This window comes from Protopterus annectens, chromosome 6.part1, assembly GCF_019279795.1.
Source record: "Protopterus annectens isolate FY-2018-M chromosome 6.part1, PAN1.0, whole genome shotgun sequence".
Taxonomy (NCBI): Eukaryota; Metazoa; Chordata; order Ceratodontiformes; family Protopteridae; genus Protopterus; species Protopterus annectens.
In genome coordinates this window covers 324,284,621-324,299,510 of record NC_056738.1, presented here as the reverse complement: position 1 = coordinate 324,299,510, position 14,890 = coordinate 324,284,621, and the positions used below count along the sequence as shown (strand labels likewise).

General features: G+C 41.6%; 1 protein-coding gene across 2 annotated transcripts in view; it reads left to right on the top strand.

The window, feature by feature from the left end:
- Positions 1–14,890, top strand: part of PPP1R14B (protein phosphatase 1 regulatory inhibitor subunit 14B) — a 324,098-nt gene that overhangs the window by 154,037 nt on the left and 155,171 nt on the right. The window lies entirely within an intron of this gene.

The following is a 14,890-nucleotide window of genomic DNA, read 5'->3' as shown; positions in this document are numbered from 1 at the left end:
GTTTGATTTTTTTTAAAATATGGATGTATTTAGAAAATTTAAATTTATAAAAAAAAGGATTTTTTCTATGGTAGATTTTTTTTCTAATTATTTAAATTTTTTTTTTGAATCTTTAATAAAGGTTTTTTTCTTATTAAAAATTTTTCTATTTGTGTTTATATATAAATATTTCCCCATATAAATTTTAAATAAGATAAGTTGTTTTTATTTTATTAATATTTTTAAAAACTTTAATTTTTTTATTTTTTAATAATTTTTATTTAACAATTTTATTTTTTAAAGGTTTGATTTTAAATTTATTTAATTTTATTTTTTTATTAAAAGGGTATTTTAATAATATTTTTTTAATGTTTCCAAATGTTTTTAATATTATTTTAAAATTTTTAAATTTTTTTTTAAAAAAATTTAATTTTATTAAAAATAATTTTTCCAAAAAAAAAAATTTTTAAATTTTTTTATTTTTTTTAAATTTTAAACCCTTAAAAACCCCTTGCCCCCCTTTTCCCCCTTTTTTTTTGAAAAAAAGGGCCCTTTTGCTGGCTTTCCCCTTTTGGACCAAAAAAAAAGTTTTTTTATCTTTTTGGGGAAAAGAAACCCACCCCCAACCCCCTTTTTTTTTTTAAAGCTTAACCCCCCCTGCCAGGAGGGGGGGGGGGGGGGGGGGGGGGGGGGGGGGTTTGTTTTTTTTTTTTTTTTTTTTTTTTTGTTTTTTTGTTTTTTTTTTTTTTATTTTTTTTTTTTTTCCCCCGGGGGAAAATTTTTTTACAACCCCTTTTTATTTGGGGGCTTTTTTTGGGGGAACCTTATATTATTTTTCATCAAGACAGGGTATCTTTGAGGAAATCCTACTTCATGCCTAAGGTGGTTTCCAAAGTGGCTTTAAATCAAACTATCACTTGCCAACCTTTTTCCCCACTCCTCAAAATAAAGGGGAAAGGATCTTACATTCCTTGGATGTACACAGACAACTACGTTTTACCTGAACAGAACCAAGGACATCAGAAAATCAGAACAATTGTTTGTTTCTTATGCTTCAAGTTCCCAAGGTAAAGCCATTTCAAAACAGACCATTTCTAAATGGATTGCTCATGGAATCAGATTTTTTCTCACCATGGAAAGCAAATCCCAGGAGTATAGGACTCATTCCACCAGAGCTGCTGCCACTTCTGCGCCTTCCTCGGGGAGTTCCTCCCAAAGGGACTTTTTGGGAAGCTGCAACTTGGAGTTCAGTGCATACTTTTCTAAGCACTACAATCTACCTCTCTCTCAAATCTAGGGCAGGCTTTGCCTTGCAGTCTTGCAGGGCCTTTTAGCCCCCTTCCCTCTTTATGACCACCTCCCTTTCAGCTTTGGGATTCTACCCTACAGTCATGACTGCAACAGTGAAACAGAACATAGTACAGTTGTGTACACCTACCATAAATGTAGATGTTAGTGTCTTCACTGTTGCTCCTCCCTCCTGCCCCCTCTTATTTTTATTTTTGTGTTTTTCCTTTTTAAATTCTTCTGAGGTGTTTTTGGGACCTTTCATTTTGGGACTCCTGACATCTGGGGCAAAAAACTGGAAAATGGCGGCTGTCAGCTTTGTACTCCGGGCCCTTGGCGCAGGGAGCATGGTTGAACACCCGGGCCCCGGGACCCAGACTTTGGGATTCTGGCGACCGGGGCTGCCTCCCGGGGAGAACCCTACAGTCATGACTGCAACAGTGAAGACACTCTAACATCTACATTTATGGTAGGTGTACACAACTGTATTTTTGCCTGCAGAACGTTTTTCGGGAAAAAAGGTTTTAAAAACAATACCATCAAAAAGTCAGTTGTAGAGTTGACATCTGTGGATGCTAAAGTTCCCTTTCTAGGGGTCCATTCGGGGGATAATTTTTTTTCTTTGGCATCCATTTGGTACTTGATGAGTCATGCATCTACAATGTTGTCATGCATTAATGTTTACCCTGCATCTTTTTTCAGCCTGCACTCTAAAATTTTAGCCTCTACAATGTTGTGCCCCCTTGTTGTATGCACTCACAATGTTGTCAGCCTGCACTCTACAATGTTGTGATCTTCATGACGCCTTGGTCCATGTAAAACCCAGCCCCCAATTGGATGACTGCATTTCTTGGGAAGGCCCCACAGCCCCCCAAACCCCATAAAAGGGTCCCATCTCTAAAATGGTCTCAGGAACATCACCCTCTGAAGTCCTCAGAAGGAGCATTCAATCATACTTTTTGCCTTACCGGGGCCCCAAGGGAACCCATGTCATGCATGAATTTTAGCTGTTTTTGAAGAAATTTAAAGGGGCTTACTTTCTTGTAAAAAGGTTAAAAAACAGATAGTTGTTAGCCTACTAAAAAAGTTGGGAGTTATGGAATTTGCCTTCCACACTGACTTTTTCCTTCTAGTTAAGCAATCACTATACAGTAAAAAGTAATGAAAAAAAGGATTATCTGAACTAAGGTTCGTTTATGATGAAGAACTTTGGGACAGGCGGCAAAAAAGTTCTGGTTTAAATTTTGTCCGCTTCCGAACGTTTTTATGACATTCGGAAATTTTCTAGCACTAGACTTTTTATACTGGCAAAATCAGCAGGCACCCCCATGTTGTAAATTTCCCGCATATCAGTGAAGGACATTTTAAATTTCCCAAAAGTTTTTTTTTGATTCGGTTATAAAATAAATGCCTTTTTTTGTGCCTGGTTTCTTGCAATCCCCATTGGGGGCATTTAAAAAATCTTCCTTTGATAATTGAAAAAAGTGGACTAAAATCAGGATGCTACAGGTTTGATAGGATCTCTAAAAGTCATTTTTGGGGGCCGGGTATTTAAATTTTTTTGTAAACCACTAGGAAATAAACTTGGGCCTTTATCTTACAAAGACTGGCCCATTTTTCCATCTGATAATTTTTTTTTCCAATAATGGATCTGGAGGGCACCCATACTTACTGTCCACCCTTTTTATTCTTTAGCAGATTGATTTTTTTATTTATGCCTTAAATTGTGACTGGGGTAAACCATTTCATAGATATGGGCAGGGCATACAAGCATCTTGTATCCAGGGAATTAGGTTTTGAGGAATTGCTCCCCATTTCATGAATTTTAACACCAGTTGACCAGCTACATGTTACTCTTTTAAGGGAATACTTTTGTTCATGTCTTGTTTTGGGAATGGTTCTTAAACCTTTGCCCAACCCAAAGATGATGGACTTGGATCTTTACCATGTTATGGTATTGGGGGGATCATGCTATAAGTTCCTCCCCCCAAATTGAAAAGAAAGGGGAAATTGCTGCTCTGAAAGTGCCTTTGGGGTTGTCCAGATTCTCAGGGGTTACTGCATGACCAAAGTACTCCATTCTGACATATAAAATTTTAATCATGAATTTGTTTTTTAAAATGTATGGAAAGTGTTTAATTGTGCTCTTTTATGAATCAAAACTTTTTTGGAAGGCATCCCAAAACTTTATTACCTCATCAATAGCCCCCTTAGAGGGAATTTTTGCAGAGTGGTGTCAAGTAAAAAAACTTTCAAAACGTTTAATAACAGCATTTGTCCTGTTGGGAGATGGACCTTTACCATCTCTAAAAGTGGAAGTATGAATTTTAAAAAGTTGCATTAGATTCTGGGCAAATTCATTCTTGGTTTTTTAAATTATTTTTATATTTATGTTTTTGGGTCACAAAGGTTTTGACCAGACTACCCACTTGGTTAAATTTGAAGGTAAATTGTTCAAACAGCTCTGATAAAGTATAATTTTAATTGTTTCTTTTTTCTCTCAGACTCCTGCTTTGAGATTCTAATCATTTGTTATTTTGTCATTGTGAAAAAAACTTTTTTTCTGACAGTACTAGCCATTGTTTACAATTATAGACCCAAAACCCAAAGTTTTGCTAGAATTTCATAAAAAGTACTCGTTCCTTTTCTGGCAAAAGCCAAAGTTTCCATTTTTATGAATTTAAATTATATTTGGTGTTTGGGGTCCCATCCCTTTTAAATTTATACTATCCCAGTGGTGATAACTAGGAACATCATAAAAATTTTATTGCATAGGGTAAAACATTTAAAACTTCTGTCCTTTTTGGCGGTAATTTTTCATCCATGGATCCAAGATGTCCTGAATTTCTTTGTTGTATAGATAAATATGTTCCACATCAATGGGTGCTCTGATACTAATTTTCCCCTTTAAACCATTCTGTTGTGGAAGAGGTTTGATCCGACTGAGTATTTCTGATGCCATTTGATTTTGTGCATTAAATCCTTCGGATGGGTTTTTTGCCTGCAGGGCACCTTTTAAAACTGTCATCCTAGTAAATGACTGGGTTTCAGTCCATCCATGTAGACATGTTTATTTTTTTTTGTAAGGATTCGGGGCATTCATTGCCCTTTGACATGCCCCCAAAAGGGGATTATTTGATTTTGAGTGGTGGACAGTGACATCCCGAATAGGCTCTGTTTATATGTTTTGCAATAAAGGCATTTTTCAAAAGTTTGGGCAAAAATTTGGTCACTGTCCACATAAGCTCCCAAATTTCAAACTGATCAGCTCTTTTCATCTGAAAAGTAAAAAATTGTATGTTTGGGTGAGCAAAAGCTTCCAATAGATTTGCATCTTTTCCTTTTAAATCTCATCTGTGAAGGCAATTGAAAATTCTTTATACTCATGAGTTATGACATTGGGGTGATGTTCATCATGTTACCCTGCTGCAGTCATCACACTTGGGCTTATCCTGCCATCAGGCGGTCCCCCAGTCTTTAAAAATCTTGGTCCGTTGTGTCCTTCCCTGACGCAGGGGCCAGGGGTATGAGGCATCCAACGCCATTTTTTTCAGTCTTTCTTGCTGCGGGGCCTGAAGCAGAAGCAGTTTCAAATCCCCGGGCCCCAAACCCGAGATTTTGTAGATTTCAGTCCAGTCTTCAAAGCTAAGTACCCCATTGGGGAACCTTTTTTTGCCTCAGTCCGATGTCAGAAAAAGTTAACAATTGCATTTCTTGTGGGTAGCAAATACCTCATAAGGACTTTCATTTTTTTTGTATACCTTGCCTAGGCCCAGACCACCCTCACTGGTTGTCTGTTTTGTGCTAGGTTCAATAACAACTATGCGGGATTTCGCACTCTAGGAAAAATTACACTATGCTGTCGGAGCAACAGACTACCGCATACATAAAAACGGGGGGCCAGATCCAAACCAGACCCAAGCCCGGGGGGCTGGTCGCCCCGGTTTCGGTTTTCAGTGAGGGGCCTATGCAGCCCCTGGCTACCGCTGAATTGATCCCAGACCTTTGGATTCTCCAGCAGAGTTTGGCCAAGCCATTTTTTTTTAGGCCCCCCCCGACATTGAAAGGGGAAGGGGTTTTTTAGAAACACCCGGTTTCTGAAGGTGTCTTCAGACCGACTACTCCCAAAAAACTTATGCTAAGCTTAAAACTCCCTAAAAAAAAAGACTACCTTCAGTCTCCAGTCAAGGCCCCCTGCCTAAGAAACAGATGCTTAAAATGGCTGAAGATTTAATTTTTTTTCAGGTTCCCAACCCCAAAAAGGCCCAGACAAAAGGGGGGTTATGCCTCCCCTGATAGGTTTTTTCCTCAGGCTCTCTGAGGAACAGGAATCCTTTCCCCTTGAAGATTCTGATGCTGAAGACCCCTTCCTCAGCTTCTCCCCTGAAGATATTCCTTTGGGGAAACTTACATACCATGAGGGCATTTCCCCTGGGAAGGTCAGGACTACTCAGACTCAAAGAAAAGGCTGAGGTTTCTTTTACTCCCAGCACAGACCCTTTATCCCCCCGTTTTAGACATGTGGATGATGTTTTCCCAGAATCTAGTCTAAATCCAGATTCTCTGCCTCTGCTCCAGCCCCCGATAGATACTATAGAGTGCCTGACTCACAAATTCCCAAAAAAACCCCGTTGCTGATCCAGAGACTCCCAGGGTCCCAAAGGGGGTAAGGCCCATGGCTAAAAATCCCGTACCCTCTGAAAGGGACTCCAGAGCACTAGATAGGTGGGGAAGAAGGTTTACCCCCTCTCTAGCCAGAGAGCACTAAATTGTCAATTTCACATGCTTAAATAACAATTCCTAATTTTCAAATAAAACAAAAAATGGGCAACCCCTCAACAGTCTGAATCCAAGGAAATGCAGGATCTGTTCCATGCAGCTCAACAGCTGGCCAAACATACTTTACAATGTGGTTTTTATTCCTTGGAAGCTTCCTCTAGAGCAGCTGTTACTGGGTCTGTTATTAGGCATGCTTGGTTAAAGGAACAACTCTGCCTGAAAGTTAAACAAAATTACTAGATGCACCTTTGTCTTATTTGGGGTTAAAGCAAAAAGGTTTTAAAGAAAATGGAGGATAAGGCAAAATCTATGCAGACTGTCAAAGATTTCTTAAGTACAGCCCCCACGCTTCAGCAGAAATTGGCCAACAAAAAAATTGGTCCTTTCCAGCTTCTGACAGACCACAGAGGAGGACATGCACAAATCCCTTACAAACCTTGCCAATGGGGCACTGCAACACAGAAGGGAGGAGAAAAGTCCCAAACTACTAGAAGGCAAACACAATGACTTAAACCTCAAACTGCCAAGCAAAACTCTCTTGGCAGCCCTTGGGAGGAAAATTTCACTTTTGCAACATCCCTCGTCACAAAGGACAAATGGGTCCTAGACATTTCTCACAAGGATACAGATTCCATTTCCACACCTTGCCAAGGATGGGAAAGCCAAAACCCCCCACAAAAAAATTTTAAATGGGCCCCAAAGGCCCCCAAAACCCAAATTTTTTCCAAGGGTCTTTTTATGGGAAACAAATTTTTTTTTAAAAAAGAAAACCCAAAAAAATTCTTCAACCCCCTTAAAAACCCAAAAACCCCGGAGGGAAAGGCCAAAAAAGGATTTTAACCCTTCCAAAGGGGTTTTTTTCTTAAAAATCCCCCCAGAAAAAATTTTTGAAAGGGAAAAATTAAAAAGGAAATGCCAAACCCAAAATCAAGGGGAGAGGCCAAAAAATTAAGCTCTTTTTGGCTATGAATGCCATAGAACTGGTTCCTCTTTCAGAGATGGGAAAAGGGTTTTATTCAAGGCTTTTTCTAGTCCCAAGGAAGCAAAACTCATGGGGACCCATTCTGGATCTGTCAGTCTTGAACACCTTTCTGGAGGTTCCAAAATTCAAGATGCTTACTCTACAGCAGATACTTCCAATGCTGTCCAAAAATGCATGGATGGTAACTTTGGATTTAAAGGAGGCATATTTACACATTCCCATCAGGCAGGATCACAGAAAATACCTCTGGTTCAAAGCCGGATCGAGGCACTTTCAATTCTCTGTGCTGCCCTATGGATTATCTTCTGCGCCCAGGGTCTTCACCAAATGCCTGGCTCCAGTAGTAGCTTACTGCAGACTCAAGGGAATTCAAATTTACCATTATCTGGACGATTGTCTAATTCAGGCAGACAGCAAGGATGTCTTACTCCAGCATCTAGAATTTGTACAGAACCTCCTCAAGTTCCTGTGATTCTCTGTAAACAAAATCAAATTTGACACCATCGCAACAGATAACTTTTCTGGGTGCACTTCTAAACACCACAACCCAGATGGCATTTCTGACATCCTAAAAACAGTTACAGCTGGCTTCAACTTTCAGAACTTTGTCAACTTTAACTCGTCTATCTGCAAGGAAATTTCTGCAGGCTTTGGGTTACATGGCCTCCTGCATCCTTCTAGTACCATATGCAAGACTACACATGAGGAAAATACAGTGGTACCTAAAAAGTGTATGGTCTCAGCATTGCCACAGTTTAGACATACTGATCTCCGTTCTTCCTTGCCTTCAAAAGGAATTTCTTTGGTGGTCCAGGGCATGTGCTCTAAACAAAGGGAAGCCCTTCAGTCTGCCTCCTGCCTCTCAGATTCTAACCACGGACGCCTTGGATTATGCTTGGGGAGCCCATTTTCAGGGCAGTTGTTTGCAGGGCCTTTGGACAAAGGATCAGAAGCACCTGCATATCAATTTAAAGGAAATGTTAGCCGTTCAGAAAGCACTATTGGCCTTCAGGAATCTTTTACAACCAGGACAACTGTTAATACAGACAGACAACACCATATTTATGTGGTACATAAACAAGGGGGATCTCATTCCTACCCCCTTTGCAGACTAGCCATGGATCTATGAGACACAGCTCTATCTTGCAATCTGGATCTCCAGGCTCAGTTTCTACCAGGGAAACAAAACTTCTTGGCAGACAGTCTGAGCAGACATCTTTCGGATCCACATGAGTGGATGCTGGACACCAAAATATTCAAGATAACAGCAGCTTGGGGATGTCCTCACATAGACCTCTTTGCATCCCATCTCAATCATCAGCTACAGACTTTATGCACCAGGATTTTCCGCACAGAAGCTTGGAGAGTGGACTCCCTGTCATTCAGTTGGAGGAACCTCTCTGGATATGCCTTTCCACCTCTCCCCCTCCTTCCACGGGTTTTATTGAAGATAAAACAGGACAAGCCCAAGATGATAATCTTGCTGGCTCCAAATTGGCTTTGGCAGTTTTGGTATCCAACTCTTAAAAAAAAAAAAAAAAAAAAAAAAACACCTATGCCTGGAGCCCCCTTGGGTTTTACCTCTGTCTCCCAACCTTCTGTCTCAACATCAGGGTCAGGTTCTACACTCTCATGTCAGAACTCTCAGCCTGGCGGCCTGGTTAATCCAGGGCCTTTGATTTCTTCTTTACTGCCCAAGCAGGTTATGGATGTCATTTTAGAAGCCAGACGTCCTAGCACTAGAAAATCTTATGAAGGAAAATGGAAAAGATTTTGTTCCTGTATGCAGGTGCAGGATTCTGATCCTCTTCTTCCCAACATTACTTTAATTTTACTTTACTTGACAGATCTCTTACATAAGGGTCTTTCTTTCTCTTCCATTAAATGACATGCCTCTGCTATTTCTGCTCATTATAATACAGACCCTCCCATCTTTTCCCACCAGCTCATACGACAGTTTCTCAGAGGAGCTAAGAACTTAAGACCTCCTAGATCTCCCCCTATTCCTGCTTGGGATCTCAACTATGTTTTGGAAAAACTAACCTTGCCTCCTTTTGAACCTGCTGCTTCTTGTGACATCAAGTTTTTATCTTGGAAGACAGCCATCCTGTTAGCCCTAACTTCTGCCAGGAGGGTTTCAGAGTAGCAAGCTCTAATGGCTGTGGAACCTTATATAATTTTTCATCAAGACAGAGTATCTTTGAGGACTACCTTCATGCCTAAGGTGGTTTCCAAAGTGGCTTTAAATCAAACTATACACTTGCCAACCTTTTTCCCCACTCCTCAAAATAAAGGGGAAAGTATCTTACATTCCTTGGATGTACACAGACAGCTACGTTTTTACCTGAACGGAACTAAGGACATCAGAAAATCAGAACAATTGTTTGTTTTTTATGCTTCCAGTTCCCAAGGTAAAGCCATTTCAAAACAGACCATTTCTAAATGGGATTGCTCATGGAATCAGATTTTGTTCTCACCATGGAAAGCAAATCCCAGAGAGTATACGGACTCATTCCACCAGAGCTGCTGCCACTTCTGCAGCCTTCCTCAGGGGAGTTCCTACCAAGGATATTTTGGAAGCTGCAACTTGGGAGTTCAGTGCATACATTTTCTAAGCACTACAATCTACCTCTCTACTCTGTCTAGGGCAGGCTTTGCCTGTGCAGTCAGTCTTGCAGGGCCTTTTAGCCGCCCCTTCCTCTTTATGACCACCTCCCTTTCAGCTTTGGGATTCTACCCTACAGTCATGACTGCAACAGTGAAACACGAACATAGTACAGTTGTGTACACCTACCATAAATGTAGATGTTAGTGTCTTCACTGTTGCAGTCTGGGTTTCCCTCCCTCCTGTGCCCTCTTATTTTTACTTTTGTGTATTTCCTTTTTTCACCATTCTTCTGAGGTGTATTTGACCTCTTTCATTTTGGGACTCCTGACATCTGGGGCAAGAAAAACTGGAGAAGATGGCGTCGGCTGTCAGCTTTGTACTCCTGGCGCTCTGACGTCAGGGAGCATGGTTGAACAGCCGACGCCGGACCCAGACTTTGGGATTCTGGCTGACCTGGGGCTGCCTGCCGGCAGGGGAGAACCCTACAGTCATGACTGCAACAGTGAAGACACTCTAACATCTACATTTATGGTAGGTGTACACAACTGTACTTTCTGGCCTCCTGCAGAACTTGTAGGACGTTTTCAGGAAAAAGGTGTCTAACAATCAATACCATCACCCACACAGTCAGTTGTAGAGTTGACATCTGTGGATGTACTAAAGTTCCCTTGTCTTGCGTGAGTAGGTCCATTCTGTGGGATAACTTGTGGTGATTGTCATTGGTTAGGAACATCCATTTGGTGGAACGTGGATGAGCCTGATGTCAGCCTGCACTCTACAATGTTGTCAGCCTGCACTCTACAATGTTGTCAGCCTGCACTCTACAATGTTGTCAGCCTGCACTCTACAATGTTGTCAGCCTGCACTCTACAATGTTGTCAGCCTGCACTCTACAATGTTGTCAGCCTGCACTCTACAATGTTGTCAGCCTGCACTCTACAATGTTGTGATCTGAGTCATGCCACGCAGGCCTTCGGTCACAATGCGCAGTGTCCCATCCCCCCCCCCCACCACCACAGCCACCACCAGAGTTGGATGACTGCATTTCCCTTGACGTGCTGGGAAGGTCCTTCACAGCCTCCACACCGGTACCCATCAAAGGAGTGTCTGCCATCTCTAAAATGGTCTCCAGGCCAACATCAGCCTCTGGAGAGATGTCCAGATCAGAAGGAGCAGTGGGTCAATCAGGCCTAGGCTTCTTGGCTGCCTTACCTTGTGGCTTACCCGAAGGGCTCAACGTAGCTTCCATGTCATGCATAAGAAGTTTTTAGGAGCTGATTTTTGAGAGAGAACTTAAGGGAAGCTAAGCGACTACATAGGGTCTTGGGTACAAAGGCCTTACAAATAGAACAGATAGTATGATCGTAGTCTAGGCCTAGGCAAAATAACAAATGTTGGGAGAGTTATGTGGAATCTGCCTTCCACACTGACATTTTACCTTCCTAGTTGACATGCAATCACAAAAATATACAGTAGCCAAAGATAGTAATGAAGAAACCCCAGGACACTTATCTGAACTAAGGTTCGCAAGTTGTATGATGAGTGACCGGAGCAGACTATTGGACAGGCGGCAGAAAAGTTCTGAGCTTGGTACGTGCCGATGTCCGCTTTATACCAGACGACGCTTTATGACTATGTACTTTGTGCGATGTTGCACATACCTTACAGTAGCACTAGACTTTTGTATACTGGCAGGACGTAGGAGTCAGCAGGCGGTGCACTCCCTCATGTTGTGAATACTGCCGCATATCAGTAGAAGGACATCTTAAGTTCCTAAAGTTTATTTATCCACTGATTCGGTTATGCAAAATCCAAAGTGCCTTTGCCTTCTGTGCCTAGAGCTTTCTTAGCAAGGGCAATGACTCCCATTGAGGTGCATTTCAAAAATGCTTCCTTTGATGGCAATTGTGCAACAGCTATGTGGGCTTCACTGAATATTTTATCAGGATGCTACAGGTTTGATAGGATCTCTATAGCCAAGTCATCTTTGGGGCCAGAGTGATTTGAGATTTTCTGTGAAAAGCACCACTCAGGAGGATAAACTTGGGCCTTTATCTTACTGATAAGACTGGACCATCTTCTCCATCTGATAATATTTGTGCTTTACATACTAATGGATCTGGATGAGCACGTCCCATACTCCTACTGTCCTTCCTTTTACCCTGTCTTTAGCATGATTGTTTATATTTTTATTACTATGCTCCACTTAAACATGGTGTGACTGAGGTAAATCCGAGTGTTCATAGATATAGGGCGCATGTGCATACAAGCATCTTGTATACCAGTGGAATTGAGGTAGTACGTGCCAGAGTGCAATTGCTACCCATTTTCATGAATGGTGGACGAGCACCTAGTACCCTGACCAGCTACATGTAATACTCTGTAGTAAGGTAATACTGCTATGTGGTCAGTGTCTTGTCTTGGAATGGTTCTTAAACAACTTTCAGTCCTTAACCAAGATGATGGACTATGGATCTTTACCATGTTATGGTATTGAGGGGATCAGGTGCTATAAGTTCCTCCACTCCAAATCTGCAAGTACCTGCCAAAGGGAAGATTGCTGCTCTGCCAAGGATAGTGCCATTGGGTTGTACACAGATTCTCATGGGTTACTGCACTGACCAACCAGTACTCCATTCCTGACATATCAATAGTGTACATCATGTAGGATTTGCTTGTGTAAAATGTATGCAGTACAGTGCTTTGCCCAATTGTGCTCTGACGTTTATGAATCAAAACTGTCTTTTGTAAGCCATTATGTGGCATACCAAGACTGCTTTATGGTGCACTCTCATCAATAGCACCCTTAGAGAGGAAGCTGTTTTGCAGAGTAGGTGTACAGGGAGGGGCAAGTAATCTAGAAACGTTTCAAATACTTAGTTACCTAATAACAGCATTTGTCCTGTTGACAGGAGATGGACCTGCTTATCCATCTCTAAAAGTAAGGTAAGTATGCACATTTATCAATACATGTTGCATTAGATTCTGGTCAAATTCATTCTTGGATTTTGTAAATTATTTTGTATATTTATGCTTTTGTTTTGGGTCACAAAGGTTTTTTGACCAGACTACCCACTTGGTTAATTAGGAAGGTAAAATTGTTAGGCAAGCAGTCTCTGATAACTTAGTATAATTTTAATTGTTTCTTTTGTTCCTCTCTCAGACTCCTGCTACTTGAGATTCTAATCATTAGTTATATGTTGTCATTGTGAAAAAGCTTGTTTAGTCTGACAGTACTAGCCATTGTTTAGCAGAGGCTGCTGTAGTGAGACCCATGGTAACCAATGTTAATTGCTAGAATTTCATAGAGAAGTACTAGGCTAGTTCCTTTGCTGGCAATTTAAGCCTAACCAGTTTCCATTTGTGTATGAATTAACTTATCCCATTTGGTGTTGGAGTGGCCTTACCCATCCCTTTGTCAATTGTATACTATCCCTAGTGGTGATAACTAGGATTACATCATAAATAATTTGAGGGTACCCATGCATAGGATAAAACATTTAGGAGCTGCCTCTGTCCGTTATAGTATGGGGACAGACCTCTGGTAATTTTCCCGTTTCTCATCCATGGATCCAAGATGTGCCTGAATATGGACATGAATGTTCTTTGTTGTATATAGATAGGGGAGTATGTTCCACATCAATGGTGTGCTCTGATACTAACTTGTCCCTTCAAACCATTCTGTTGTGGAAGAGGTTTAGATCCGTAGACTGAGTATTTCTGATGCCATTTGATTTGATGTGCATTAAATCCTTCCGTGATGAGTTTGCCTTGCCAGATGCAGGTCACCTTTTAACAGTCTGTACGATACCTAGTAATAGTGACTGGGCTTTCAGTCCATCCATGTAGGACATGTTTAGGCCTTGTATCTTTTAGTAAGGTATATCTGTGGACATTCCAGTTGCACGTGTCTAGACATGCACACCAAAAGGGGTATTATATTCGGTGATTGGCTGAGTAAAGGTGGACAGTGACATCCCTAGAACTAGGCGTAATCTGTTTATATGTTTTGCAATGTAGAAGGCATTTGTTACGACAATGGACGTGTACTGGTCAAAAGTTTGGTCACTGTCCACATAAGCTCCCAAATTTCAAACTGGATCAGCTCTTTTCAGTCTGAAAAGTGGGGAAAAATGATTGCAAGTGTATGTTTGGGTGAGCAAAGAAGCTTCCAGGACTAGATTCTGCGATCTCCTTTTCCTTTCAAATCTCATCTGTGAAGGAACTTGAGGGAATTGAACACCCCTTCTTTATGGCGCACTCATGCAGTTATGACATTGGGGTGATGTTCATCATGTTACCCTGCTGCAGTCATCACACTTGGGTTATCCTGCCATCAGGCGGTCCCACAGTCTGCCCGAATTCCGAAGTCTTGGTCCGGCGTCGTTTGCTGTCGCTTCTTCCCTGACGTCAGTGTGCCAGGGGTATAGGAGAGGCATCCAACGCCATTTTCTTCAGTCTTTCTTGCTGCGCAGTGCCCGAAGCAGAAGCAGTTTGCAAGTGCCGGTCGGCCGACACCTGAGATTTTTGAATAGAGTTTCAGTCCGAAGTCTTCAAAGCTAAGTACCCCATTGGGGAACCTTTCTTGCCTCAGTCCGATGTCAGAAAAAGTTAACAATTGCATTTCTTGTGGGAAGCAAATACCTCATAAGGACTTTAATTCTTTTTGTATACCTTGCCTAGGCCCAAACCACGACGTCACTGGTTGTCTGTTTTGTGCTAGGTTCAATAAGCGAACTATAAAGCGACGCTTTGATTTCGCACGACACTACGGTAGGAAATTTAATTACACTATGCTGTCGGAGCAACAGACTACCGGCATACATAAAAAAATGCAAAGGTAAAGAAAGGCAGCCTAGATCCAAGCCAGACTCCAAGCCCTCGGCTGGGCTGGTCGCCGGTTCTCAGGTTTTCAGTGAGGTGCCTATGCAGCCCCTGGCTACCGCTGAATTGTATCCCCAGACCGCTTTGGATTCTCCAGCAGAGAGTTGTAGGCCAACGCAGCCATTTTCTTTAGGCCCCATCGACGACATTGCAGTAGGAGAAGCTGGTGTTGTAGAAACACCTTCGGTTTCTGAAGGTGTCTTCAGACCGACTACTCACCGTAAAATCTTATGCTAAGCTTAAGACTCCTCTAAAACCAAAAAAGACTACTCTTCAGTCTCCAGGTCAAGGCCCTATGCCTAAGAAACAGATGCTTAAAATGGCTGAAGATTTAATTTCTTTGATCAGAGGTTCCCAACCCCCCCCCCCCC